General features: G+C 45.7%; 1 protein-coding gene across 1 annotated transcript in view; it reads left to right on the forward strand.

The window, feature by feature from the left end:
* Window positions 1–25931, forward strand: part of ATRN (attractin) — a 960574-nt gene that overhangs the window by 353671 nt on the left and 580972 nt on the right. The window lies entirely within an intron of this gene.

Below are 25931 nucleotides of genomic sequence, written 5' to 3' on the forward strand. Positions count from 1 at the left end.
TGGTCACCAGCCGACTGGATTATGGAAATACCCTTTACGCCGGTACCACAGCCAAACTACAGAAAAAAACTCCCAACGCATCCAAAACGCCTCAGCCAGACTCATACTGGACATCCCCCGTCAAGCTCACATTTCCGGTCACCTGAAGGAACTCCACTGGCTCCCCGTCAACAAGAGAATAACGTTCCGTCTCCTCACCCACGCACACAAGGCCCTCTACGACCTAGGACCCGAATGTCTCAACACACGACTGCCCCTCTACTCACCCACCCGCCAACTACGATCATCCAATCTAGCCCTCGCCGTAATTCCGCGCATCCACAGATCCACCATGGGAGGTAGATCCTTCTCCTACTTAGCGGCCAAAACCTGGAATTCTCTCCCCACTCACCTCCGCCTTACACAGAACCACCTTTCCTTCAGAAAGCAGCTTAAAACCTGGCTATTCGATATATATAATGCACCCACCTCCCTCAAGCGCTTTGAGACCCTCTGGGTGAGTAGTGCGCTATACAAATTCCTGAACTTGAACTAGGTCGGAGGCACCATCTTGTGGACAGTGCCTTGTGGACCAAGCATAATGCTTTAAAGTCCACCCGCCGTTGTACTGGGAGCAATGTAACTGCCTAAATGAACGAGAGGTGGGGTGATATTTAGGCATATTAAGAAGCAGTCTCGCTGCTGCGTTTTGAACTGATTGCAGCTTCGCCATTTGTGCAATGCCAGCTCCAAGATTGAGGGCATTGCCGTAGTCCATTCTGAAGAAGATAGTGGCAATTATAACAGTTTTCCTGAGGCAGAAAGGGATAAACGGCAAAATGTTTCTCAGCCCGTTAAGCGTGAAAAAGCATGCGGAGACCAATTGGTTAATCTGTGGCCTCCAGGACATGTCTTTATCGAACACTATACGGAGGTTCTTAACTTTGGCCCCTAGGGCCGGACAGGCCCCTGCTGATGTGGGCCACCAGATCTGATTCCAGATAGATGCTTTTTGGCCGAACTCAAGCACTTCAGTTTTTCCCGTATTCAGCTTTAAGAAGTTCTGGTTCATCCACAGCATGACCTTCGACATACGGAGGGAAAAGTTGGCTGCCTTGAATTCCACTGAATGGGAGACTGACACGGTCAGCTGAGTGTCATCTGCATATGACACCAGCTTAACCAGGTGGGTGACGACTCAGATCCCTGAGGAACTCCTCCAGGGAGGGTGAATTTTTCTGATTGATAACCATTCCAGAAGGTAACTTTTTCTCTATCTGATAAAAAGGAGGTGAGGAGATCCAGCGCTATGCCCTTGACACCCGAGTCCCTGAGCCTTTGAATGAGAACCTCGTGGTTTACGGTGTAAAGGCCCCAGTTAGGTCCAACAGGACCAAGGTGACTCTACTTCCCTCGTCCATGGCCTTTGTTATCTCCTCTGCAGCCATTATTAGTGCTGTTTCCGTGGAATGTTTAGCACGGAAGCCATGTTGGGTGTTATCGAGGATGTTGTTAGTCTCAAGATGGGATGATAGCTCCAGGTTCATGGCTTCTCCCGTAATTTAAATGGCAAGGGCAGGCAGGAGATGGGGGCGATAGTTTTTTTTTTTTTTAATCCGTGGGATCTAGCTTTGTCTTTTTTGCTGTCTTTTTTAGTAGCGGCTGGATGCAGGCCTTTTTCCATACTAGCGGAAAAACTCCTGAGATCAGGGCTTGATTCAAAACCGGCAATACTAGAGCACTGATCTCTGTAGGCGCCAGATGCAGTACATGGGAAGGGCATGGATCGTTGGGTGCAGCAGATCTGCCGCCGTTTTCTCATCAAGTAGAGGAAACTGAGATAGGCAAGGTGTTATAAGCAGCACCCAGGGAAGTCTATCTTGCATACTCTCTGTGTAGTTGGCTGCAATTGCCAGGTCATTATAGACAGATTGTACCTTAACTTGAAAGTAGGAGGCCAGCTCATCGTAAAAGCTTGGTCTGGCATAAAGTTAGCGTCACGTAGGCAGTTAAGCAGGGCGTTAACTGTAGAAAACAGTTCTCTGCCAGAATTCGCAGCGTCCTTTATCTTCCTTGAGTAATAGATAGTTTTGGCTTGAATTATTAGAGTCTTGTAATCCTTAAGTGCCGCACAGTAAGTCTTCTTGTGTGCTCTCCAGGCACGCCCTTTCTGTCTACAATTGATTTTAGCCATTTTTAATTCTGCTGAGTACCAGGGGGAGAGACCCTTTTTTGCTGCAATTTAAATGATTTTTCCGGCGCTACTTTATTAGCAGTTCTGTTAAGGCTGTCTTGCAGAGCCATGGCAGCCTGGTTTGCATCAGTCCAAGCCGTTAAACTGTCCTCAAGAGCCCCTGTCAGGTCAGACCTTGTAACTGACTTCCAGGCGTGGTATTTCCTGAGGGGGGCCGAAGTCTCCTTCTGTGAGTGTTAGTACTAAGTGTAATGGAAAAATACACTGCACAGTGGTCAGACCATGGGATAGGTGTAATTTTGCTTAGTGCTATTTTGGGATGGTTAGAGCAAATGCCATCCAAAGTATGGCCTGCTTTATGTGTCGGTTCCCTGAAGATTTGCTCCAGATTATGACACGTAAATACATCTAGAAGATTAGCCGTATCCTGGTTATTTTTATCCTCAAGATGGTAAGCAAAGAAGAGGACTCTCTAATGACTAGGGGCCTGTCAGAGTAGAACTAAAATAAAATTAAGGAAATCTGGGCAAGCACCCATGTATTAGGTGTAGTAGCACCCTATTGGTGGAGGGGTGGTAATCCCGGTCTACAGACTGTAGCCACTACACCTATTGGTAATACCTTCTGAAATGTATAGGTATATGCAAAGGTGGCCTAGGTTGTCTGTCAAGGCCTAGGATGTATCAGACTCATAGTGAGCAGAGATGATGTATGAATGGGAGGTAGTACTGTCTAAGCGTCAGGGTGGACAGTCATAAGGTAGTGGAGAAGAAAACACAGTACAGTGTGAGCGTATAATCCATGGCGCTCTGTCCATGGAATATCATTCAATTCAAGGGTGCAGGCCCAAGGCTCAAGGTTAATGAAGACGCTCAGGGGTAGGGTCAGGGTCACCCTGGCGTTGGATGTGCGCCTAGCCTCTAGAATTTGAGTTCTGCCCATGAAATCTCATCATTCAGACCCCTAATGTGTGTCTGAAGGCGGTGCACCCACTTTTGTTCCCGTTTAAAAGCGCTGTGGTGCTCCATGTCAGATTTGATTCCAGGATCATCCATTTGATATAGTCAACTGAGTGTTTTGTCTCGAAGTGATTGCACATTCTAGTGGCAGTGCGTCCACACCGTATGGTGCTTTCGTGCTCACTTATCCTGGGCTTGATATGTCTTGTGGTCATTCCCCTCGTAGAGAAGATCACAATGAAATGAAATGAAAAAAGAGCTTAAGTAAGCGCACTGCGGCCAAACGGCTTCCTGGCGCTGAGGGTTTGACCAGATTCACAGGGGGGATTCGGGAAAACTAACAGGGGAAGGCCTGAGAGAACAGAAAAGTTTTAAGAGCTTTACGGAAGTGGGTATAGATGGGGATAAAACAGATGGACAGAGGAAGACTGTTCCAGATCCGGGGGGCCAGAACCGAAAACGGGTGCCTCCCGTTCTGGATTTATGGAAGCGGGGGACATGGAGAAGGGAGAGAGAGGAGGAACGGAGAGTGCGACTAGGGACGTGAGGAGAAATGAGAGATCCGATAAAGAGGGGAGCTGAGTGGGCGTGAGCGTGAAAGGCCAGACAAGCCAATTTAAAGAAAGATCTAAGGTGCACAGGAAGCCAATGAAGGGACTTGAGTGCAGGGGTGATTTGGGAAGATTTGGGAAGGCGAAGGATGAGGCGGGCAGCCTGGTTTTGAATGGCCTGAAGACTGCGGGTTTCATAGGCGGGTATGCCCACGTACAAGCCATTTCCATAGTCAAGGCGGGAGGTGATAAGGGCATGACTATGGTTTTGAGGGCGTCCGTAGAAAAATACCATGGACATGAGATGAGGTATACACAGTTCCTTGCGTTGCAATTACTGTGTTAACGTTGTTCCCACACAAAATCCCCAAGTTGTAGTCTCTTGGTGTGCTTGGTGGAGGCGCATGCAGTGCAAGTAACGCAAGGGAAGTGTCCAGTGACGGGTAGATTCCACAGGGTGGTGTCAGTATGTTTTCTGAGTGGACAAGGCCATGTGTTGATCAGCTGATCCCTCAGGTTGGCTGTCCTTTTAAACGCAAATCTCTGTTTCGCAATGTTGAGTGAATCTGAATTCATGATCCTCCAATTCCGTAAGATGTTTTTGATTTGGTTACGGAGAGTTGCGATCTCTCAGATTAGAGGTGAGGGCTGCTGCTTTTGAGTCGTAGTCGGCGATAGAACTACAGTTGCGCCGGATCCTCAAAATCTGGCCATATGATAGGTTCTCTATCAGGGCCTTCGGCTGTTGACTGTCGAAGGAGAGAAGGCTGTTACAGTCAGGTTCCTTTTCATACATCCTGGTATGCAGATGTCCCTCTTCCAGAGATAGCAACGAGTCGAGGAAGGGAATTTTCGTTCTAGACTGTGTCTTCGTGAAGCGCAAGTAGGGGTTCAGACTGTTGACCATTCATGGAATTTGGAACCGCTCTCTTCACTGCCTTTCCTGAAAATTATATTATTATTGATATACATTTTCCACATGAGGATGTTTTCCTTGAAAGGGTTAGAGTCAGTGAAGATGTTAAGGGACTCTAAATGCGCCATTGTACAACCCCGCCAAACTCTGCGCAAAGGTACTCCCCATGGAAGTACCTTGTACTTGATAGTAGATATTTGTTATGTACATGTAGTAGTTATTTTTCAAGGCAATGGTTGTGCATTCCAGTATAATATCCACAGGTGTATTGGTGAGGATGTCTGCTTCCTGTAATAGGTTCTCCACAACCGCAATGGTGGAGTCCTGGGGAATTTTCATGTAAAACGCTTCTAGGTCTAGCGTTACCAGAAAATGTATTTTCTTGAAGTTGACGGTGTTGCTATCAGTGATGAGGTTGAGGACGTCTCGTGTCCTTGAGGTAGGCGGGAGTCGTCTGGACTAAGGGACGCTAGAAGAAATCACTGAACTGGCACAGGGGTTCAAGGAGTGACCCGATACCTTACACAATAGGGCGTCAGGTGGAGGGACAGTGCCCTTGTATATCTCCGGAAGTAGATAAAAATAGGGTATTTTGGGAGTAGTGTTCACAAGGAAGGCTGCTTCATGAGTGGAGATCCACCACTCGGTCATTGCTTCATTCACTGTGATCTTAATGCAAGTGAGGCGGGATTCCATAGGATCAGCGTCTAGTTTTTTGTAGTACTTCGTGTTGTCTAGTTGTCGGAGGCATTCTTGCTCAAAGTCGCTAATGTTCATTATTCCTATGGCACCCCCCTTGTCTGCTGGTTTAATGATGATGCTGTCTTCCTCTTTGAGAGTGGAGGTGGCTCTTCTGAGTTTATTAGGTAGGTTGTCATACGTGCGCCTCTTCTTCAATTGTTTTGCTTCCTTCAGGACGGCGTTCTCAAAGGTGAGAACCTCACTGAGAACCATTGGGGTCGTGACACTGAGCTTGGATGGTGGGCTCAATCCTGTATCCTCTCTCCGGGATGGTGCTGGCCATGACGAAGGACTTCAGTCTGATTTTTCTTAACTGGGCTGGATACCAAATTGGTCCCTGTGGGGGGTAAGGTTGGTGGGGTACACATACATGGTCGGTGGGAGAGGCAGAAGAAGCTCCTGTTTGTTTGCGTTCCTTCGCCAACTGTTGTTGCTCAAGTTGCTCTTGGAGAAACGGTTGGAGTGATCCGATGCTGTTGATCCGTCCTCTGAGGATGCATCATTGTCAGAGGGCTGAAAATCCTCTTTTGTATAGGGATATATCTCATCTCTGTCAAACCTATTGATAACTTTTTGTAATTTCTTGCTCTTCTGTTGAATGAGGTAATCGTGGTGTTCCGACAACTCAGAATTGATCTCAGCCAGGCGCGTTTTGAAAGCAGAGATACTGATCCCAGCTTTTAGACCATTTTCCGCTATATTGATTTTAATAATCCGGGCTTCAGATAAGAGTTTAGCCGTGCTGATGATGAGTACTGGCCAATTGTGTGTACATTTCCAGACGATCTGGCACCATTCGCGTCTGAAAATAAGGTCATCCAAGAAAATGTGTGGCGCAGTTCTCTCTAGTAGGCCATTCAGGCCACATTGGCCATTAGATATTCCGTTATTACGGCCCCATGCAGTGCTATTTTTACTTGCTGTTTCTTGAGGGATGCGATTGAATTCCAATCCCCTTGCATGCTGACAGTCGCCATATGTCCCTTTGTGTCAAGTAGCGAGGGTGTTCTGAGGATTTCTCCTACGGCATCCTCTCCAAAGCTGAGCCCCAGCTTCTCATTCATGGTAGAAGTAGTCATGTGGTCGTGTCTCGTAGAGATAATAGGTGGGAAGGAAAGTAAAGAAGTAGTCCCTCGGCTGTGCCGCTTTGCTAAATGCTTAAAAAGAGGGGGTGGGGACTAGGAGAATATTGTGGTTCAGTACCCGTGCTCCATGTAATAATCTCAAGCAAAACAGGGGGTAACTGTTCCAGATGTGGGCACAGTAGTCGCCCACATGAAAAAGAGTGAAGAGCTGAGGGAAAAATGCCTAGGTTTAAACTCCACAGACTAAAGGCAAGCGCATGTCTTGTCTCTTGATGCCCTCACACATCCTGAGGGATGTCATGCTTCATCATAGGGCATTACTCCTCGTCGGGCTGGCGCTACAATGCCCTACGGGTCCCCCAAAGGGTTTCTTGTGCCGAGATCTTTTATTGGCACTGCCGTATGCTGAGTGAGGGTGTGAGATCTAGGGTTCGGAAACGTAAGTCAGTGAGTAAATGTTAAAACTAGCTAAGGGATGCCAAAAAGAGCTAAATGTAATTACTGATGGAGCAGTTATGTGCCTCAGTAACTATCGGTCGACATGTTTTGCGCCCTCTAAATGGTCAGAGTGATCCCTGGTGCTTCTTCAGGACCAGCAAAGTGAAGGAAAGGGCTGTGAGTGGGTCTAGAACCCTAGTAAAAAGGAGGAAACTGTCCACTCTTCTCTCTTTTTTTCATGTGGATGACTATTGTGCCCACATCTGGAACCGTTACCCCCTATTCCTATCAGTGCACACTCCCCACGGGTCCCAAAAAGTTCATCCAGGTTCCCCAGCAGGACCACTGCAAGTGTTGGGTTTATTGTTTTTTCCAGAATTTTGATTATTACTCTCTCTGTTGACTCCCAATATTTGACAGTTTTAAAGCTTTCCAGATGACTTGGATAGGCCAGCATTTTGGTCTATTCCAAAGAACGAGGTGGGGGCATGTCCTGCTGTTGGGGATGTAGAGTATGTTATATGGAGATATTTCACTTGAATCAGTCGATATACAGATCCCGGGCAGGCCATCCTAGCATCTCTTCATCTGCATTATGGAGGGACCCACTCCATCTCGTGCTCCTCTGTTTTAGTTATGAGTATCTGGAGCATTGACAATAAAAGTGTGATGAATTTGGGATATCCCACCCTTCCCCAATCGTCCTATCAGGATTTTGGCTTCCAGAAAGGTTATAATCTGGGAGCTCTGAAAGAGTGGTTTGGTAGCTAGGGAGGGCGTGGTCCAAATTGAAGATATTTGTAAAATTGGCTTTTGTTTAGAGCAAAGTGTGCCTGAAGGTCCTCATGTGTGATCCCTGCCAATCGTCTCCTAGATTTGTAATGCCAGTGTTGTCCCACTTGCTAAGCCCAGTTAGTTAAGATGTATATTTCAACCATCTTCCATATCACAGTGTGGGATGTTGTATTGATCAGTGGTCCTGCCCATTTAAACACAATGCTGATAACCAGTTCAGGAGTGCCACTTGGGTAATCTCTGTGAGGTGTTCAGGTCTGCCGTAAAAAAAAGTCCTGTAATTCCATAATATTATCAAGGACCAATTAAGGCTATTCAGCCTTATAGACTGGGTCATCCCATCCTCCACAAAGCTAGTCATTGATTACGAAAATGCGTAATGCCCAGAAGTATGGGGAGAAGAGTTGGCCTTACGACTAGGGCGGTCGGCATTGAATCTGGGGATCTGGGTTCGAGTCTCTGCAATGAAGCTGAACGTCCTGTGATTCTGGGCAATTCATTAAATCTCCCGTGCCTAACAAAAATGAATGTGTCCTCATGTAATGCAACTGGTGCTACGTAAAGCACTCTGATACTCGATTCAGGTCAAGTTTGCACTATATAAAAGTTTATAAAATATAAAAAATAAAAATACAAAAAAAGTATAAACGCATAGCTGCCATCCCTCCATCATATACTACTATTTGAGGAGGGTGTCCCTCCCACTTAAAGGAGCTTATTGTAGTTTTAATGTTTTTAACCATTTAGCTGAATATTCTGCAGAGAATAGAGAAATAGTGGGAAAAACATAATGTCCCAGTCATATGAGCTGCAGATTGTACACTATGCATAGATCGCCACCTAGTGTTGGGCCTGGATGTTTTCAGTTTGATGTTGTCCTGAAAAGTTCTTTGGAAGTCACGAGATGGGTGACTCCTCCTTAGGACCACATTGCGCATGGGCATCACCAGATTGTTTTTTTCCGCCATCGAGCTCGGATGGATCTCCTGCGTTCCGGTTTGGAACCAAATTTCCTTCGGTGCGCAATCCTCACCCAGTTCGACGGTATTGTCTTGATCACGATCTACCACGCGATTCTCAATTAATTTCGAAGTCTTCGATGCTGGTCGTCGACGAAGGCCTTCGGGCCTACATAGGCCTCACTTTCTGGCTCATGGAAAGGACGCCATTCAAGAAGTGTCCTCAATGTGGGTCAAAGTTTCCCCACACCGACCTACATGAGGTGTGCAACCTGAGCCTTTCACCGGAGCACGAGGCCAGCGACTGTTCGGCGTGTGCCTCATTCCGCTCCAAGAAGACGATCCGGGACAGACTAGCTCCAAGAACTATGGCTCGCTCGTCAGCTCCGATTCCCGACGACATCTTCGATGAGGGCGTCAACGTGCCAGAACACCAGCACGCCGAAGAGAGTATCGGATCCTCAGATGCCGAAGATTCCGACATCGAGGAGGTCACTCCAGCTCAACGGGTCGTAAGTAAGACCGTCGACTCCACCCTTTCCTCAACACCATTTAAAAAGGCTTCGGTCACACCCACCTTCGTGCTCGGGTGCACACCGATACTCTGCTTCTAACGCCCCGCCTTCGGGCCCGGCAAAGAAGACCACAAAGCCTTCAGGCGGCTCGGGCTCAAGCCAGTCTACTTCCGGTGCGGACCCAGTAACCAACACTGAAGAAAAAGCCATCTTTCTCTTCCGCCATCTTCCTCTTCAACCTCGACAGTTGCTTCGACATCCAAGCATACGGCGCCGAAGACTGGCAGGGGTTCGTCGACACCGAAACCGCACTCTTGAGCAGGGTAAAAAATCAACCAAAGCTCCAGACTCGCATGCATCGGAGCTGAAAAACCCTCGGAACCGAAAAAACAGGTTCCCATGAAAGACACTTCTAAAGGGCACACTTGCCTAAAAAACCTACGGAGGTGAAAATTTCGACGCCAAAGGATTTACCTGACTCACAAGAGCTTTTTACCTCAACAAAAAACACTTGTAAAGGATCCCAAAACTGGACAAGTGACTCTTAGCTCCAAGAAGAGACCACTTGAGGCGCCAGCACCTCCTCCCCCTGCAAAGGAGACACTGCAACCTCTCCATTAAGGGTCCGTTCTCCTCCTCCTCCCCCCCCCATACTGTTCCTACTCGTACACCTCCTTCGCCACAGCATTCACCTACACCATCTCCTAACCCAGATGATGATGTACACACATTCTGATTATGAAGGTGGGGGTGCACATTACCCACCACACACTAATAGTCCCCCTCAGTCACCTAATCCATGGGATGATTACAACACCCCTGATGTGCCTTATGTCCCACAGGATGATGTCTATACTTCCAGACCTTCCCCGCCAGAGGACACCATAGGTTTTAACCTGCTAGTCCAGAGAGCTGCACATTATCATGGAGTGGACTTACACAATGGTGCAGTGGAGGAAGACTTCCTATAAGACACTTTTGACAACACACAAAGGTCTACAGCCATATTACCAATGCTTAAGGAAGTCATCAAGCACGCAACAGAGGTTTTTTTAAAGACCCCGTTAGAGCTAGGGTCCTCAATCCCCGCATTGAGAAAAAATATAAAGCTGCCCCTGCAGACCCAGCTTATATTAAAGGCCCGGCACAATTAGATTCTTTAGTGGTATCCAATGCACGTAAATGTGCTAATTCCCAAACAGGTGAAGCCTCACCACCAGACAAAGAATCAAAACTCCTTGACGCTTCCGGCAAGAGAACTGCGGCACAAGCAGCTAACATCTGGCGCATTGCCAACACTCAAGCCTTGCTGGCAAGATACGACAGGGTACATTACGACGAACTAGAGTCCCTAATGCAGCACCTACCAGACAAATACAAGAACAGGGCTAATGAACTTATACAGGTAGGTAAAAATATCACTAATACTTCCATCCGTTGTGCCCTAGACGCTGCAGATACTGCCTCAAGGGCAATCAATACCAGCACCTTACTACGCAGACATGCTTGGCTACGTATTTCAGGTTTTAAACCGGAGGTGCCAAACTCTATACTTAATCAGCCATTTGATGAAACACACTTATTTGGCCCAAATGTTGACGTGTCTTTGGAAAAAATGAAGAAAGACACTGACACTGCAAAATCTATAGGAGCCTTGCAGCAGCAAGCTCCCAGACGTTCTTTTTGTCGCTCATCATACAGAGGCAACACAAGAGGATACTCCTCAGAAAGTCCCTCCTCTTCCTACAAAATAAGTATCTCTGTTAGAAAAAATGCAATAGAACTAGTTCCTCTGCACCAGCAAAACAAGGGGGTTTACTCTCAATATTTTCTAATCCCAAAGGAGGACGGCTCTTTAAAGCCTATTTTAGACCTCAGACCGCTAAACATATACATGCAGTCAGACCATTTTCACATGGTCACACTCCAGCAAGTTCTTTCTCTCGTCACAAAACGACTTCCTGGCTACTCTAGACCTCAAGGACGCATACATCCACATTCCCATTCACAAAGCTCACAGGAAGTATCTCAGGTTTGTAATAGACGGGCAGCACTACCAGTTCAAAGTACTCCCATTCGGAGTCACAACAGCACCAAGGGTCTTCACCAAGTGCTTGGCAGTGGTGTCAGAGCATCTACGAAGACAGCACATCCATGTCTTCCCATACCTCGACGGCTGGCTCATAAAGGCCAGCTCACACAATCAATGCGTAAAACACACTCATACCACCATCCACCTGCTCCATGACTTGGGGTTCACAATAAACCACACCAAGTCTCATCTACAGCCATCCAAAGTACAACAGTACCTAGGTGCCACAATAGACACCTCAACAGCACTAGCTTATCCCACCCCAGCAAGGATAGCCAGCATGCAAACTCTCCTAACAAAGTTTCAGCTAAAACACTTTCTCCCAGCACGAGTGTTCATACAACTCCTAGGGATGATGGCCTCTTGCATCTTCATAGTACCCCATGCAAGACTTCAAATGCGTCCTCTACAAGAGTGCTTATCAAGCCAATGGAACCAGGCTCAAGGTCACTTAACAGACCTAGTGTTGGTAGATGGTCGAACTCATCGCTCTCTGCAGTGGTGGAACGCCAAAAACCTTTCCAAGGGACGACCGTTCCTAGAGCCAGTTCCCCAGATAATCTTGACTGCGGTTGCATCGCTCTCCGGCTGGGGAGCCCACCTACAGCAACACACCATGCAAGGCAGGTGGACACCACAGCAAAAGTTACTCCACATCAATCATCTGGAGTTACTAGCAGTATTCCTAGCACTAAAAGCTTTCCAGAAGCAAGTAGCAAACAAAGCTGTGTTAGTCCGCACAGGCAACATGAAAGCAATGTATTACATACAGAAGCAAGGAGGCACGGACTCCCTGCAACTATCTATACTAGCACAAGAAATATGGAGGTGGGCCATACCTCAGAACATGTTCCTTCTGGCCCAACATGTCCCAGGAGTACAAAATTGACGGTAAGGTCCTGATAGGTTAGGGTTGGCCAGGAAAAGCAACACCATCAACATATAGTGCTATTCTGCCTCTGCTCCATCTCCTTCTAGCCATCCCCATATTTGAGCATCGCACAGAAGCAAACAGCTATAAGTTCTATAGCAAGAGTGTAGGGGAGCGGGGAAGGCTGCAGCCCTGACTTGTCCCTCTGCAGATTAAAAAAGGGTTTGTGTATAATGTTTGGAATAAAGTATTTTAGCATACCTCCTAAACTGTGGCCCAATTCCACTATGTTCAAAGATCCTGTCTAAGAACAACCAATCCACGGAGTCAAACACCTTCTCAATTTAACAAGCAAGAGAGCACAAGGGTCTGTCATTTGGTGAAGTGTCAGATGTACTCGACGTATGCAAAGGTTATTCAGGAATCTATTTGCTAGGGCTTTAGTGAAGATTTGAACCCCTGTATTAATTAGAGATAGATCTGTTGCAGGTGCACTGGTTTACAGGTTGACCGGGCCTGTGAATGACCACAGAAGTGCCTCAATCGAATTCTGGAGGGAAAATGCCTTTTTGCCATCTGTGTACAGGTCAAATAGTCGGGAGAGTCAGAATGTTGTGGAATTTGCAGTAGTATTCAAGAGGGAACACATGTGGTCTCAGTGTCTTTTCTGAATTCATATTATGTAATGCTTCTTCTATCTCTTCTTCTGTGAGGGTCAAATTTTGTTCTTTCTTTTGGGATGCTGTAAATAAAGGGACTGATTGCTGTACAGATAGACTTGGTCTTTTCATGTAGGGAGCATTGTTGTTGAGCATTATTTGTGTGATAGTCGGTAAATACTGTGGCAATTTCCACTGATTTACATCACCCCTGGCCACTGTGGCCCAGAAATCTCTGGAATTATCTAGGAGGACATCTCTCTGGTAGACAACCAGTATAGTGGATTTTGCAGTTTTAGCGCAGTGTTCATAGACCCTTCTAGTCAAGACAATGATGGGCCTCGCCCAGGGAGGTCTGTTGTAGTGAGGCTTTATCAAGTTCAAGTTGAAAATGAAGGGTAAATGACGCCTCTACCAAACATTGGCCTTCCTTTTTTCAGGGTCCGGGCTTCAAGTTCAACTAAATGACATTGTTTGTCTTGTTCTTTATGCCTAATATAGGCCTTTAGGCTCCTGCCACACACATCTTGAGACTTTTCCAGCTGCCCAAAGTGTGCTCATAGAGGAGACGAAGCCTTTATCTCTGTAACCTTAAGATTGGAGCTATATTGACTAGTAGTGAGAAATTTTTTGTTCGGCACCATGTGTTGATGTGCCATATAGGCCAGCAGTCTACGGTGGGCTTCTATTTGGGCAATGAATAGGGAATGATCTGAGATACTGAGGAAATATGAATTTTTATGATCAATTGTGTCCCCTATCTTAGACCCCAACGACTCCGTGTACGTACTACAAGTACATGTACGTTCCCTCCACTTCCAGCTATGAAGACGCAAATACATTTGCGTCCAACGTTAACATGTCCTCTTTCAGATCCACCATGAATGGGTCGAATATTCCGTTCCTAAGTATGCCTTGCCAACGTCTTTATGTGGTGTACTTTACACGTTTTTCAGCTCTGGCGAAGTAGGCCCTGAATTCTGCCATCGAGCCTTTTCCTGCCTTCTGCCTCTGAATGTTTCAGCCGGGGTCTGCATCTGTACCCGTGACCTTTGTCTCACTCCCTGCACGGCTAGCGGTGCTTGGCTCGGCCTGTTGCCTGCCAAGACTGTATTCAACCTTCAAGTTATCTGCTCCGCTCCTCGAAAAATACATTCCTGTCTAGTAGTTCAAGTAAACATCCTTCCAGCTGCAGAGCAAAGGGCCCGGCCTCACTGTCTCCGTGCAAGTAATTCATAGCTCCTGTTACCATGGTAGGCCCATGCCCCCTCGCATCTCATGCAGACACGTAGACGCTTATACACGCACTCACAGTTAGTATAGAATAGCCTCTGCCCGAGAGACCTTTCCTTCCAGATAATATAGTTCCTTAAACACGAGATATTAGATACGATTTGGGATTAGGTTGATCTGACATCCCAGACTTCTGTCTCCTCATGTAGGGCTAAATGTCAAGTCCCCTTCACCCTCCAGTTACACGTCAATCACACGTCATGCTGCCTGCACGCGTATCTCTGCCATGTATTTCTGCTGACACTGCAGGATTCTCTTGTGGATCCACCCACTTGTGATATCTTCTTAATGACGTTTCTAGTACACGCCTTCATGCACGCCTATTGTAACGCCTTTTCATTACGTATGTGTACTCTTATCTCTCCTCTCAGCTGTTACGCCTCCTGCATCTGTCTTTACTGTAATGCATTGACTATATATATGAATAACTGTCAATAAAGTATTGTCTGTCAGTCCCTTCCCGAACCTATGTGGTGACGGAATGGTATGCTACCTTGGTTCGAACCAATACCAATTCCTTTTTAAGGAATAAAACCCCTTTATAAACCTCAAATATCACGGATTTTGCCTCTTCTTTTTGACTGAGTTATTCTTATTGAACTTTACCGCATAAATTAAGTATAGGTAATTTAAATTTACCACATAATTGGCGCCCGAATAGGGACCCCTCCCCCACCCTACGCGCCGGAGGTGCGTTGCAGGCCTAGCCCCCTGCCACAGCCGGACGGACAACTACGCGTACCCGCAGGATTTCCTGTATCTCCCTCAGGCCAACGGAGGTGACTGAGGCTGCGATCAACACCCAGACGAGGCGGTGAGGAGTGCGGAGGATCCCGACCAGAGCCTAGCTGAGAGAGCAATATCCGAGGTATATGGAGGCCCACCAGGTTCCGAAGTTCCGAAGTATCTGCGTCAGAAGTCCGGTCCAGTCCAGTCCAGTTTCCGAGGCCTTCCGTTCCGTGCTTCCCGGTGAGTACCATTGCTGGGGACGCATCTAGACGTGCGCATTAATTTGTGCCGGTCAAGACGGGTTTGGGTACACAGACCTGGTCTGCACTGTTTAGCAGTGTATCTCTACTGTTTAGCAGTATATCCTGGTCTGCACTGTTTAGCAGTGTATCTGTACTGTTTAGCAGTATATCCGGTATCATGTCGTTAGCTAGTTTTATTCTAATCATTTTTGTTCGTTTTATAATGTTTTAATGTGTTTTCAAAATGTCGTGGTATGAGTGATTGTTCGATTTTCATTATTGTGATTATTGTGTTAATTGTGTTCATATCTAAGTAAGGATCAAGTAGCCTGATTTTTAAGATGCCGTTATTCTCCAAATTAAGACAGATAAAAACTAGAAAAGGGATACTCGAGGAAGCCGTTCCCATTCCACCTAGGGACACTCCAGGGTACTTTATGTACCACAAGCATGGCCTAGATGCCGTTTTATATCTCGATTTATGGGTGGACTACACCAAGGATCTAGCAGAGAATCAGAGATGGCCCGCTGCTGGGACATGGGATGCAGATTGCATCATGAGAGTAGAAGAAGCATTATGGAAAAAGAAAGCCAGACAGTCACAGAAAGATGCCATTGAAATATGGCGTAAAGAATCGCATAGGCGTACAGAAAAAGCACACAGAAAAGAAGAGAAAAGTAGAGAGGATTCAGACAAAGCCCGAGAAAACGTATTAGTTGAGGAAGGTATCCGAGTAAAAATAGAGCAAGTAGATAGACAACGAAACACCCTTATGAATGGTATGTATCCTCTTCTGGCCGAGGGTTTACCTAAGGCCACCCCGGAACTACCAAAGGATCTGCCACCTCCAATGCTCCCGACTAAAATGCATCATAAAACCGCAAAGGATATTTTCCTTTCTTCCTATCTAGACGATGTAGCCCCCGAATATGTTAATACTGCAGGCCCCGCACCACCCCACACACCTCCTACTGGCGGCGCTCGACCCCGAGATAGTCAGCCCCCACCTCCGCGACAAGCTACTCCTCCTCCCGTCCCAACCCTTCCAGCCGTTCTTCCACCTCTTCCTGCACCTATTCTTCCTACTTTACACCCAACGAATCCCTTCGGATCCGGCGCCTCAGGAGGCGCGTCCGGAGGGGCGATAGGATTCCAAACCCCACCACCAACACATAGGTGGACTTATAGGGATTTAGCACAACAACGTACACCTCAAGCAGCTGATTTTGACATATATAAAGAACGTCTTTCGGACTGTAGATATGATCCAGTACCCGGTAAAAATGACGACAGATTAATGCTCGCATCAGTACGACTAAGACGGGTTACCAACTTTTTATTGACACTACCTGGAATGGTTGATCATCTAGACAGAATATATCATTTTGTTCAAACAGGGGAAGGCCCTGAAAGTATTGGCCAGGCCATGGCTCACCAGAAAGTTGACACTCAAGCCAAGTTATTACGGTTTTTCATAAACTGCCTAATAAGAGAACAAGATAGGCCGGGTGTAGACCCGGAGGAAATGAGAGCACTTAATAGATGGGGTCAGAATATAGCAGACGGGAACCACGATAAACAGAGTTGTATAAAAAACATGTACCAAAGAATCAGAAGCGCAGTAATAAAAATACATGAAAAAAGACAGTTAGAACCAGAAATCGAATCAGACAAGTTTGAATCCTCAGGGGAGGAGGACGCACCAGGAACGGCAACAGGACAAACACAATTACCAGCTAGAGAAATGATAGCATATGTAGGTAAAGGAAGATCCTATAATAATTCAATGCGTCCAGTACGTCCAGAAAGTAAAAGAATTTTTCAGGAAGCCATGTCTAATCCGAGAACGCCTGAACACCTATTCCAAGCCACTGATAACAGACTTCGAGAACGAATGGGGTACCATGTACTCGATTCTATGGATGAACAGGAATTAGCTAGGTCAGCAGTACAATTGGCTGACAATCCTGAGAAATATAGTGATGATGCGTTAGCACACACATTTTTGAATATGACACCAAGCGAACAGCGTTTAGCTGGTACATACATGATACAACACCTACTCCTATTGTATAGAAGCCAACACTATGATCCAGGTCCCCTGCCTGATATATTAGCAGAACTACTCATGAATAAATGGAGAGGTCTAGGTACCGATCTAATTAAAGTAATTCTAGAACATCGGCACAGATATAGTGCCTTCCTGTGTGCACAGCCTGATTCAACACACTCCATGGAAAGAAAAATGTATTACATAGACAGACAGAATCCGTTACGAGAAGTGCACCCAGTCCAGAATGCTGATAATACGCTTAGACGCGTGTTTGTGTACGCGCCCATAACTAAAATAGAATTATTGGAAATGAAAAAATTAGTACCTAGCCATGACAAAGATCCCGCAGGTTTTCATCGTGAAATAAAAGACATGTTACTCATGGGTGATTACACTTATCCTGACCTTATGAAAATATTGAAAGTACTACTGACTGGTGGTATTTACGAGAAACTCAAAGAAAAAGAATGGGAAGTGGGAAATGCAAAGATTGATTGGGCTGCATTAGAAAACGAAGAAAATACCCGAATTCCAGGCCTAGGGCTTGGAGACAAAGTTAAAGCGTTACCAGGATTGTTAGTACAAGTATTGCCACGTTTATTAAGTACGAAAAAGGAAGACTGGGGTGCAATCTCAGCCTGCAAACAGAAACCCGATGAAGACACTAGTGATTTTTATTCTCGATTTGAAAAATGTTTTGGTATTAACAGCAGTCTGAAAGCAAGTAGCGAATCATATCCACATCTTTTTGTAACAAAATTAGTCGAGAATTCACTACCCCAGGTTAAGAACAGAGTACTGAAAGTCGAGAGTACTTGGCAAGCTAACACCCCTTTACAAATGTTACAGTATCACCAGAATAGAATTAGAGAAGAACAAGAACACGAACAAAGACGACGTATGAAAGACACGAAAATTAAAATGTTAGTTGCCCAGTCAGTTCCAGCTGATGGTCACAAAAAGGGTGCGACCCAGCCCAGTAATTCAACGGCTCCTGTTAAAGAGGTATGTAACTATTGTAAACAGCCAGGTCATTATATAAACGATTGTGCAGTTCTGAAACACAATATCTCCACGGGTAAGACCAAGGAGAGACCACGTCCACCTAGACAAGATCAAGCCCAACAACAAGTACCCCAGAATATACAGCATATACCGCCAATGCCAGCTTCACAACAGACCGTAGCAGTACCACAGCCACAGCCTATTGCCGCAACACAAAACACGACACAACAGATGTATCAGTATGCACAAAATGACTACCCCGATTACCAGCGATACACATGAAACAGCCTAGAGAGGGAGGTTGGCTTGCCTCTTATTGAGGTTCCTGTAGATCAAGAGGGTCCTTATGTACACAGTCAAGTATTAGGGAAAGACAGAAAGTTTTTAATTGATACAGGGGCAAGCAGAACAACGATTAGTCACGATGAGGTCCCAGGGCTCCCCTCTCAGGCTCACAGAATGTTTCCCTTGGATTTTCAGGAAAACCTATTATTAACGAAGTATCACAACCTCTTCCTCTTGCAGTTGGTCCTCTGACACGGACTACAGATTTATTGCTTACAAAATCATGCCCAGAAAACTTGCTAGGTATAAAGACACTGAAAGCTCTAGGAGCCATAATATGCTGTTCTCCGGAAGGAGTACGATTATTCTTGCGAGATTTTAAAGGTCACTATGTATTGAGAGACATGGATCACCGATTACAGAATGTCCCTGCACATTTGTGGGCACAAGGCCCCACTGATGTAGGTTGTATGCACATTACACCATATCGAGTCACACTCAAAGCAGGAGTGGTATTACCACGAATTCGGCAATACAAGTTACCCCCAGATGCTGTAGTGGCTTTACTGAAAATCATTGACGAGCTCATTGCACAAGGAGTGGTCGTAGAGACCGACTCTAATGTATGTAATTCTCCTATCATTCCAGTTCTTAAACGTACTGATCCAAATGTACCACCAGTTTATCGATTAGTTATTGATCTGCGCGAATTGAATAAATGCATTGTACCACAGTACCCCGTGGTTCCAGATATCTCTTCATTACTGACAGCTATTGATTCGGAAGCAACGTTCTTTACTGTAATTGACCTCAAGAACGCCTTCTTTAGCGTCCCAATCGATCCGGAAAGCCAATACTTGTTCGGATTCTGTTTAAATGGACGAAGTTTCAAATTTGCACGCGCACCTCAAGGATTCACAGAAAGCCCCAGCATCTATAGCCAAGCACTGAAAAGACAACTTGACAGTATCCACATGCCTGTTAACACCGCCCTACTTCAGTATGTCGATGATCTGTTGATCACCGCCCGAAGCGAACCCGAATGTGAGAAAGCATCACTGACGGTTTTAAATTTTCTGGCCGACAAGGGGCACAAGGTATCCCCTTCGAAGCTGCAATTCTGTGTTCAGCAATTTGTGTACCTTGGTCACTTGCTGTCCAAAGTGGGGAGACAGCTCACACCTGATCGCATCCAGTTAATTGTAAACATGTCACCACCCAAGACACAAAAGGAGGTGCGGGCCTTTATAGGCCTCACTTCGTACTGTAGACAATGGATTCCCCAATATGCATTTCTAGCAAAACCACTCATTCAGTTGACAACTCAGGAGGCAGCGACATCGACTGTCCTCCCTTGGACTCAAGAACATACACAAGCTTTTGAAGACTTAAAGAAAGCCTTATGTCAAGCACCAGTTTTAGCAACACCATGTTACAGTAAGCCTTTTACACTTTTTGTCACAGAACGTGAAGGTACTGCCTTGTCAGTACTCACTCAGGAACAAGCAGGTTCACACAAACCGTGTGCTTACTTCTCTAGCACATTGGATCCAGTAGCCCAGGCTCTGCCTGCGTGCTTGAAATCAGTTGCAGCGACAGCTTTAGCAATCAGACAAAGCGATTCCATAGTACTAGGACATCAATTGACAGTGCAAGTTCAACATTCCGTGGAAGTTCTTTTAAACCGTACACAGACCCAACACTTGACTATAGCAAGACTGACAGGTTATGAATTGACATTGTTTCAGCCACACATAGAAATCAGACGCTGTAGTACATTAAATCCTGCCACACTTTTGCCATTAAGTGGTGTAGACCCATTGGCACATGATTGTATTGAAGTCATTACTATTACGACGAAACCCAGACAAGACTTGACAGACGTTCCATTACCAGATCCAGACCTGACACTTTATGTGGATGGTTCATGTATGAGAACAAGTACAGGTGAATTAGTGGCCGCCTACGCAGTCACGACAGACACCGAAGTTATTGAAACCAATTGCATCGACACCCTGTCAGCTCAAGCAGCAGAGCTCATCGCTCTGACACAAGCCTGTATTCAAGACAAAGATAAGAAAGTTAACATATACACCGATTCACGTTATGCATTCGGAGTCGTTCACGACTTCGGAGTCCTCTGGCGAGAGAGAGGTTACTTAACTTCTCACGGTGCCAACATTCAACACGGCCCCCTCATCCAAGCCCTGTTAGATGCAATACATCTGCCTGCTGCAATATCTATCATGAAGTGTAAAGCACATACAAAAGTCACCGATATCATTTCCCAGGGTAACGACCTGGCAGATCGAACAGCTAAGCAAACTGCTCAGAATCAAACTCATGTAACTGACGTGACAAAGACAATAGTTCTGACATCGACACATTGCATGACAGTCGGGGATCCCGCACATGATGTAATTGACATACAGACACATGCTACACCAGATGAAATCAAGAAATGGACTGAATTAGGAGGGATCCAAACCGATCAGGGATGGATGACGAAGGGAAAATCTACATGGTTTCTCCCCGACTCTATGGTTCAAGTTATCATTAACACGATACATAGTCCAGCACACCTAGGAGAAAAAGCCATGCTAGACAGTATTCAACACATATGGTTCAATAAAAACTTACGAGCAGCAGCCAAACAGAAAGTGCGTACTTGCATGATTTGTTGTCAGTTCAATCCAGGTAAAAGCATTCCTGTAGAGCAAGGTGGATTTCAGCCTCCCGATCACCCTTTTGAAGTCCTCCAGATGGATTATATCCAGATGGAACGTTGTCGAGGATTCAAATATGTCCTCGTAGTCGTATGTGCACTTTCTCGATGGACCGAAGCATATCCAGTCCCAGATTACACTGCTCCGACCACTGCCAAGCAGCTGGTTCGCGAATTCTTCCCACGGTATGGTTTGCCCCGTATCGTGTACTCAGATAACGGTCAGCCATTCTCATCCGAGCTTGTGAAACACATTACATTCCTATTAGGCTACCAGTGGAAATTCCACTGTGTCCGGCATCCCGAGGCAGCAGGTCTCGTGGAGCGTCATAATCAGACTCTGAAAATCCGACTTTCTAAAATCTGCAGAGAGAAAGGCGTTGACTGGATAGTAGCTTTGCCAGTTGCCCTTTTTTATATGAGGATGGTAGCGCATTCTCGAACCGGGCTATCCCCGTATGAGGTGGTTTTTGGTAGGCCACCAAATATGTGGGGGACGCCTGTACCGCGTAAAATCACAGATGTTGACTGTATTATGCTTACAGATTACCTTGCTTCCTTGATGTCTGCACTACAATCTTGTCGTTCACAGGTAGCTGCAGCCTTTCCCGACAACACCGAGGTGAAGCCCCATGAAGTGGTTCCCGGGGATTTTGTTTTTGTTCGCAATTTTGATCGAAGAAGTCCGCTGGAGCCCCGCTGGCAAACTCCGAAATTGGTTCTTCTGACGACGAGGACCGCCGTGAAGTTTGAGGGCAGAAAAGGGTGGCTGCACTCAAGCCACGTTAAGAAGTTTCACGCACTCCCTTCGGACTTGGACTCTAAGCCCTGCCCTCCTCCACAGACTGACTCAAAACTCCCCCTGTTTGAGAAAACCGCCTCCGAGGAATATAGACTGAAACTACGGTCTAGCAAGTCAGACAGTTTAATTGTTTAAGTCCTCCCCTAGGTGAATCGGTTAAATTAGTCTCTGACATGTATCCCCTAGACCGAGATAGAGAGAGAGATAGACAGATACAGCTCAAGAAACGTGCATATTGTAAATCACTTCGTAGTCACTGTATAGTGACATTATTGATTATGTTTTTTCTGAGTCTGCTGATTATTGCTGCCAGTATATTATTGCATATATATTACCCTATTTTCAAGCGTGCACATTCTGCTTTCAACGTTACGGCCGAACATTCTTTTAGCGAATTACCTCCGCATTAATTGTCTTACAGACTTGCGCTGCGCAACAACACATTTATTAGTATGTTACATCACTCCCATCTGACCAACAACGCTACAAATTGTTGGATATGTGGCCGACTCCCTCCCTTCCAGAAATACCAGGGAGTTCTGCCCCTCTTTCCGTACCCGTTCACACACAATGGTTCATGTGGTGCATGGTTTAGACTGATTAATTCTTTAAATTCTGATACTATAGTTTATGAAGGAAATTGGGTTGGGGAAACCTGAACTTAGTTTTGATTAAAGCCTGCTACCCTAACAAGGAGGGACTTCCCACAAGGACAGGAACCGATCTCGAAAATGAAGTATATGGATTAGGTAACTTTACCATTAACCTCATGATTTTGAATGTTGAATCCGAAGCTGCACCCGTCTTGCCTGCTATGTCAGTATTACCAGTCACAGGTGAATTATGTGTCAGAAAGAATGGTTCAGTACACTTAGGTCATAGTAAATGTTCTACTGTGGTCGAATTCAGTGATCAAGGCAAGTCTACATTCAGAGCTACTCGTCATTCCTAATTCATTTGTGGTCATACCGCATATATACGCTTACCTCTAGATTGGGATGGTACCTGTTACATTGCATTCCTTCTACCACCTGTTTTCCTAGCCCCTCCTGATTATCATAGAAACACTAATCTAATAAACCATAGACTCCGAAGAGATCTCCCGATTGTCGATTACACTGAAACGGCATAGGAGCAATACACAGACTTCAATAAAGGTTTCTTTCCCTACTTAGGTGCTGTCTTTAATAGTAAACTGATACGCAAATTAACTAGAACCCTCGAAGCAGTAGTGAATGAAACTACTTCCGCCCTAGGCAACTTAATAGAGGAGCAGTCTGCTATGCGGGTTGTTGTTCTTCAAAATCGTCTCGTCCTTGACGTCATCCTGGCCGATAGGGGCGGAGCCTGTAAGGTCATCGGGTCAAGCTGCTGTGTTTTCATTCCAGAAAACGCGCCATCAGTATATAAAGCCATTACCCGTCTTCATAAGATTGCAAGTTTGATACACCAGAATCCAGGCACCTGGACTTGGTCCGGTTGGTTCTGGACAACGTTGACCGCCTGGGGATGGAAGGTCCTATCCTTCCTAGGCATTGCCCTTCTCGTAGTATTCAGTTGCTGCCTATGTCTGCAATGTGGGCCAGCGATTTGCGGCCTGTGTGCCACATCATGTATTCCACATTCAAGTTCCCATTCAAAACGCCATAAGAAGAAAGAAGAGCAAATGATGTTACGTGAACAGATTGATCGATTCATGAGGATCGATATATCATGAAGGGTCCGTAGGGGACAAGGAGGGAATGAGGAAATATGAATTTTTATGATCAATTGTGTCCCCTATCTTAGACCCCAACGACTCCGTGTACGTACTACAAGTACATGTACGTTCCCTCCACTTCCAGCTATGAAGACGCAAATACATTTGCGTCCAACGTTAACATGTCCTCTTTCAGATCCACCATGAATGGGTCGAATATTCCGTTCCTAAGTATGCCTTGCCAACGTCTTTATGTGGTGTACTTTACACGTTTTTCAGCTCTGGCGAAGTAGGCCCTGAATTCTGCCATCGAGCCTTTTCCTGCCTTCTGCCTCTGAATGTTTCAGCCGGGGTCTGCATCTGTACCCGTGACCTTTGTCTCACTCCCTGCGCGGCTAGCGGTGCTTGGCTCGGCCTGTTGCCTGCCAAGACTGTATTCAACCTTCAAGTTATCTGCTCCGCTCCTCGAAAAATACATTCTTGTCTAGTAGTTCAAGTAAACATCCTTCCAGCTGCAGAGCAAAGGGCCCGGCCTCACTGTCTCCGTGCAAGTAATTCATAGCTCCTGTTACCATGGTAGGCCCATGCCCCCTCGCATCTCATGCAGACACGTAGACGCTTATACACGCACTCACAGTTAGTATAGAATAGCCTCTGCCCGAGAGACCTTTCCTTCCAGATAATATAGTTCCTTAAACACGAGATATTAGATACGATTTGGGATTAGGTTGATCTGACATCCCAGACTTCTGTCTCCTCATGTAGGGCTAAATGTCAAGTCCCCTTCACCCTCCAGTTACACGTCAATCACACGTCATGCTGCCTGCGCGCGCATCTCTGCCATGTATTTCTGCTGACACTGCAGGATTCTCTTGTGGATCCACCCACTTGTGATATCTTCTTAATGACGTTTCTAGTACACGCCTTCATGCACGCCTATTGTAACGCCTTTTCATTACGTATGTGTACTCTTATCTCTCCTCTCAGCTGTTACGCCTCCTGCATCTGTCTTTACTGTAATGCATTGACTATATATACGAATAACTGTCAATAAAGTATTGTCTGTCAGTCCCTTCCCGAACCTATGTGGTGACGGAATGGTATGCTACCTTGGTTCGAACCAATACCAATTCCTTTTTAAGGAATAAAACCCCTTTATAAACCTCAAATATCACAGATTTTGCCTCTTCTTTTTGACTGAGTTATTCTTATTGAACTTTACCGCATAAATTAAGTATAGGTAATTTAAATTTACCACATAATGTCTTGAGAGGATTCCCGCTGTCATCGTGTGGGGGATGTCCTAGGCAAGAAGTAGATCAATATGGCACAGCAATTTATGCGCTTCCAAAGTATGTTTGTATTCTCTAGCTTGCGAGTGCCAAACTTTTCAGGCATCACACCGCCCCAGTGAGGCCATCTAGTTCGTTAACAATTTGGATCCCTTCATCCGGCCAGAGATGGGAACACCTGTTGAATCTATACTTGGGTTAAGAGAGGCTTTAAAGTCTCCTCCTGTAATAGTGATGCCTTTTGGGAGGTTCAATATAACCATTTTGATTGCAGCCAGGAGAGGTTTGGGCATGGGAGGTTTTGTGTCAACTCTTAGAACGTTTCAAAGCTTCTCTTAAAACAGGCCTTCTATTCCAACATATCTTCCAAAGAAATCGGATATAGTCGCCAAAACCAGAAAAGGAAAATTCCTGCATAGAGTATGACCACCTTCTAGAGCCTTGAATGAATCTTGCGTTGAAGACCTTGCCGTAACTATAACGTGCAAGGGAGGACGTCTTGAGACCAGTAAATGTCTTTTGAAACTTGAGCACAGCAGGTGTGCCCCGCTTGTTGTAGCGAAGAGCGGTTGTCCTCTTGATACGGTCAGCAGGTCGTTGACGTTTCAGGTCATGACCAAAAACGCTGTGGTAGGGGAGGGATTCGATTCCACAACAAATGAGAAAGAAAGAAAGAAAGGCAGAATCAGGCAGCCTATGGTAAGAATTTTCACTGAACCTTTTTGCATATATTTATTTTACATAAGTCCTGGAAATCTAGAGAATATTTTTTCTTTGGTTGTCTCTTTTTCTGTTGCTTGTTACTGGTTGTTCCTAAGTTATGACGACTTTTAGTGACTCGGATACACTGCTTATGCTATGGTAGTCAGGTGACTCTCCACTACGTTGTTCGTGGCTGTTTCTGTGGCTCAGTGATTTGGCGATATTCTGTCATATTCCTGCATGCCTGGGATCCAACTTTGAATTATATATGGCCGAAATTTGAACTACACCAGAGTAATTTCGGTAATTATGCTTGCTCTTTTGATAAAAAAAACTGAAAATTATGAGA

This window comes from Lissotriton vulgaris, chromosome 3_2, assembly GCF_964263255.1.
Source record: "Lissotriton vulgaris chromosome 3_2, aLisVul1.2, whole genome shotgun sequence".
Lineage (NCBI taxonomy): Eukaryota > Metazoa > Chordata > Amphibia > Caudata > Salamandridae > Lissotriton > Lissotriton vulgaris.